Source organism: Schistocerca gregaria, chromosome X (assembly GCF_023897955.1).
Source record: "Schistocerca gregaria isolate iqSchGreg1 chromosome X, iqSchGreg1.2, whole genome shotgun sequence".
NCBI classification, from domain to species: domain Eukaryota; kingdom Metazoa; phylum Arthropoda; class Insecta; order Orthoptera; family Acrididae; genus Schistocerca; species Schistocerca gregaria.
This window is the reverse complement of record NC_064931.1, coordinates 499,169,128-499,174,905: the sequence shown is the minus strand read 5'-3', so window position 1 is coordinate 499,174,905 and position 5,778 is coordinate 499,169,128.

Here is a 5,778-nt window from a genome sequence, read left to right as displayed (position 1 = left end):
CGCAGCAATGCAGGCTGCTATTCTCCCATGGAGACGATCGTAGAGATGCTGGATGTAGTCCTGTGGAACGGCTTGCCATGCCATTTCCACCTGGCGCCTCAGTTGGACCAGCGTTCGTGCTCGACGTGCAGACCGCGTGAGACGACGCTTCATCCAGTCCCAAACATGCTCAATGGGGGACAGATCCGGAGATCTTGCTGGCCAGGGTAGTTGACTTACACCTTCTACAGCACGTTGGGTGGCACAGGATACATGCGGACGTGCATTGTCCTGTTGGAACAGCAAGTTCCCTTGCGGGTCTAGGAATGGTAGAACGATGGGTTCGATGACGGTTTGGATGTACCGTGCACTATTCAGTGTCCCCTCGACGATCACCAGAGGTGTACGGCCAGTGTAGGAGATCGCTCCCCACACCACGATGCCGGGTGTTGGCCCTGTGTGCCTCGGTCGTATGCAGTCCTGATTGTGGCGCTCACCTGCACGGCGCCAAACACGCATACGACCATCATTGGCACCAAGGCAGAAGCGACTCTCATCGCTGAAGACGACACGTCTCCATTCGTCCCTCCATTCACGCCTGTCGCGACACCACTGGAGGCGGGCTGCACGATGTTGGGGCGTGAGCGGAAGACGGCCTAACGGTGTGCGGGACCGTAGCCCAGCTTCATGGAGACGGTTGCGAATGGTCCTCGCCGATACCCCAGCAGCAACAGTGTCCCTAATTTGCTGGGAAGTGGCGGTGCGGTCCCCTACGGCACTGCGTAGGATCCTACGGTCTTGGCGTGCATCCGTGTGTCGCTGCGGTCCGGTCCCAGGTCGACGGGCACGTGCACCTTCCGCCGACCACTGGCGACAACATCGATGTACTGTGGAGACCTCACGCCCCACGTGTTGAGCAATTCGGCGGTACGTCCACCCGGCCTCCCGCATGCCCACTATACGCCCTCGCTCAAAGTCCGTCAACTGCACATACGGTTCACGTCCATGCTGTCGCGGCATGCTACCAGTGTTAAAGACTGCGGTGGAGCTGCGTATGCCACGGCAAACTGGCTGACACTGACGGCGGCGGTGCACAAACGCTGCGCAGCTAGCGCCATTCGACGGCCAACACCGCGGTTCCTGGTGTGTCCGCTGTGCCGTGCGTGTGATCATTGCTTGTACAGCCCTCTCGCAGTGTCCGGAGCAAGTATGGTGGGTCTGACACACCGGTGTCAATGTGTTCTTTTTCCATTTCCAGGAGTGTATTTTCACTTATGAAATTTGTCATTATTAACCCATCCCAGTTCAATAATAACAATGAAGTGCATAGCTACAACACTAGAAGAAAGGAGGATATTCACTATGCTGGATTAAATCTCACTTTGGCACAGAAGAGGTGAATTATGCTGCCACAAAAGTCTTTTGCCAAATAGTATTAAAAGTCTGACAGATAGCCAACCAACATTTAAAAGCAAGTTAAAAGAATTTCCGAGTGACAACTCCTACTCAATAGATAAATTCTTAGATATGAAGTAGTAAAAAAATTAAATAATTAATTAATTATCTTGTGTAAAGGAAACTTTTGTTAAAGTGGCATGTTTAACATCATTACGAAATGATGTATTCATGATCTATGGAACAAGGATTAATGTATGTATGTATGTATGTATGTATCTAGGGTGAGAAATGGATTGCAGGTCACGTATACTGAATCCAGCGGCCTGGACGTGTGAGTTATTCTGGAAGCAGTGGTCTGTGGATTGTACCTACAGAGGGACTTCAGGCCCTGCCACTCCCCTCTTGCCACTCAGGGTCAGAATAGGAGGGCGCCGGCTCGTATAACATTCTACCTGCGCAAAGCATCAGTCTGTCGTGAAGGTGGCCAGTTGGAGGAAAGTGAGTGGAGGAAGCATTTTAAAAGAGACTGCTGTAATCTGAGCTTTTGTGCAAATGGTGGGAAGGTCATAAATTATGAGCATTCTCATGTTAGAAGCTGGGACGATACAGACAGACGAGCTCGTGCACATGTTTAGTGGTGGCAAGACTGTAACGCCCCTGATGCCAAGAAGTCGCCTGATTCTTTTAGCGAGTAGCAAAAACATATATTTCACTGACACAACAGTCTGCAAAGCTTAACAGCCTTCTTTCAAAAATTGGAAATGGTCTGTCTGTAAATGAGGGACTATGGTCCCGTCTAGGAAGACGTTTTTTGCCGAAACATGGCCATGCTAAAATCTTCTTTTTCCAGACGAGAGAGACTTTTAGTCGCTGATTGGCTCCTCTCAGGATACTCAAAGCAGAGGCTTGCTCCCCGAGCGTGGGAACCGGCTGTATTGGCTACCAAGCCGACACAACAGTCATGAGGGAAGATTTAATGACTAGAGAATAGTTCGATTGGTTTGAACTATGTGGAGGCTATTTCGTTTTTACTACTTCGGCTCCCATACCGAGACTGGATGGAAAGTGGTTGCGATTCTTTGCCTTCTTAATCTTCTGGTCTTCCGCTCGTGGAGAACTTAATGTCTTTCCATAGTGGGTGAGACCTTTGGTCTGTAACTAGTGGTGGACTAAGAACTAGTGGCAGTTCCCAAATGAACTAACAGCGGAACTTTATATCATGTCGGACATACCATATGTCACGAGGGTGGACCACTTCGTTCTGAGTCGCCCATCTGGATGTTTTTGACAATTCCAGCACACATCGTCGCGCCTGTGAGTAAAATTGGTTTGGCCAGACTAGCGAAAGAGTGCAGCTCACACTGAAATCTGATGTGAATTGAAGGATCTGATAGGAAAGTTTCCCGCGCACTAAAACTCAGATCGCCAGTACAAGTAGTTTGCCAATTTTCGTGGACGCATCAGAACTTTACAGCTGCTGTAGTGCGCCGCTACTCGTCCACAGCGTGCAGTTTTCTGCTACCGCCTGAATCAAGATGAAAGGGTACAGTATTTATGCACCAGCGTAGGAATTTTAAATGATATTCACAGCTCCCTGCTCTCCTATGAACCATAGTTTCTGCTGTACTTGATTTCATTTGATCGGAGTGAGGCCTGACAGTTGATTCACACAAACGATGTCAAATTGTGTTGTAAAACGGACTAATTCAGGGGAGAATTTGTGTAGCTATCACCCCAATGAATGCTTTGCCAATCAAGCACCGTCCATTTGCTGATTCGTGGTTCTCATTTTCTGTAAGATTTATCAGACCGTTGTAGTTATAAAAGGATTCATAAAAACTTGTGTTTATTTTTATAAACTTAAATACGCCGTTGTTCTCATTCATACTCCCTCAGTTAACACTGTTTTTATTTTATTGTGGTGATACATAGGTACACCAGAAATTCAAGTTTCAATTTTATTAAATTAGTTAATTTAACTAGTAATTTGATTTCGGAAAGTGATCGCAGACATAGGCAACAAAAATGCCATGAGCAAATTCACTAGTTTCATATACCAGATGAGTCACTAACTATTGCCACCAGGAATAACTCCAAAAGTATGACAGGAGCTGAAAAGTTCGTGGGACAAAAGTTGCATGGTAAAACGAGGGCCGTAATATGATGTTGGCTTTTTTGTTGATAGGTGGAGTCGCTTGAGAGATATAAAGGCCAGCTTTGTTTTTTTTTTAATGGAATGTTATAGTTTGGTACATATTTTCTGACAACGGCTATCGAGACGAATCCAATGATGTGTAACAGTTAAGTCTTTGAAGGTCAACGAATATCAAAATGGTGACATGAACGTCCATTTACAGAAGGTGTTCGAAATGATGATCATTGGTATCAGAGCAGTGCCGTAATCTTCTTATTATGGATCGAGCGGCATTCCTAATCACATCGGCACTTATCGAAACACATGCTCTGAAAATTGTCTCTCGCATATCTTCGGGAGTATTTGGAACGTCTTTATAAACAATGTCATTTACGAATCCCCACAAGAAAAAATCCAAGGGTCAAGTCTGGCGAATGAGCTTGCCACGACACATTGAAACGTCCCCTTTGAACAATTATACATGACTGTGCTTAATTTGACACACAATATTTTTAGCGCAACGCAATCTGACTTTCAAAAATCCCTACAAAAGAATGGCCCTGACTAACATTAACCTATACGTTTCACAAATCACTTACCTCACAAAAATCTTCGTTACTCCAACTACTGCAATACAGCGAGCGCCACTACTGCCAGCTAAATAAACGATTCAAACTACGGAAGTCACTAACTACTGATAGATACAGTTAGCAAATGAAAGATTTTAATAGAGAACAAACAATGTATTTACCTTAACAGTCATAATATATATATCAGTTCATGACATCCATTCTTACAAATTTCAAAACTCCGCCATCTCTCTCCCCAAATCTACCGCTGCTGGCGGCTCACCTCCAACTGCGCAACTCTACGCGATGTTAACAGCCAACTGCCCAACACTACAATGGCGAGTATTACAACAATGCCAACCAAACAAAGACTGCACACAGCACAACCAGTGGTCTTCATACAGAGCGCTACGTGGCGTTACCAATAAAAAAACCTAAACAGACTACTTACAAAATCTCCTCCCCGTCCAATTCAACGATTTGGGAATTGTCTCTGCCATCAGCGAAAAATGTGCCGGTCACCCATCGTGTTGATACCACATTATGATCCTTGTTCCTGAAGGTAATTCTTCCAATAACAGACCTAATGTTTCTTGGAGGAATGTGGTATACTTCTTATCATTAAAATTTCCTTCGATGAAATAGGAGCCTATAATTCTGTCCTCCAGAATCATGCACCATACATTCACCGACCACTGTTTTTGGTGTGCCACTTGCCACAGTCAGCATGGATTTTCAGTTGCACAATAATGAATGTTATGACAATTAACATACCCATGGTTCGTGAATATAGACTTGTCAGTAAATAAAATCAAATTACTAAAAGTGTCATATCTCTGAATCTGAAGTCGGGCCCATCGGCAGAATTCAATGCGACGCATAAAATCCGTACCAGTTAATTCTTGGTGGAGACTGATATGGTAAGGATGTTATTTATGGTGATGCAGGACACTAACAACACTACTCTGGCTCATGTCAGATTCCCTTGCGATTTGACGCGAACGAACTCAAGGACCTCGAACCATAATGGCAAGAGTACCAATTTCCGTTTCCTCGTTAATAACTTTCCTTTGGCGGATATGTTCCCGATGCGTTAAAGATCCAGTTGTTCTGAATTTATCATACACATATTTAAATGTACGACGTGTAGGGTGAGTACGTTTAGGATATCTTTCAGCGTATAGTTCTCTAGCTCTCAGTGAATTTCGTTGGCATTCTCTGTAAATGAGAAGCATATCGACTTGTTCTTCGAAGGAATATATCAGTCACATTCGCTTGATTTGACGATACTAGTCTTACCATTCCTATTAGTGTTGTATTGCGAAACCGTCGACTGGTGTTTACATGTCAATACTACGTTAGATGGATACGCAGTATTCGGCGAATATTTATTTTTTGCACGATATAGAGAGAGAATTATCAGAGCATGTGCTTCGATAAGTGCCGATGTGATAAGGAGATGTGATAGGCGCTTCAGTCCGGAACCGCGTTGCTGCTACGGTCGCAGGTTCGAATCCTGCCTCGGGCATGGATGTGTGTGGTGTCCTTAGGTTAGTTAGGTTTAATCAGTTCTAAGCCTAGGCGGCTGATGACCTCAGATGTTAAGTTGGTTGAAATGGCTCTGAACACTATGGGACTTAACTTCTGAGGTCACAGTCCCCTAGAAATTAGAACTAGTTAAACCTAACTAACCTAAGG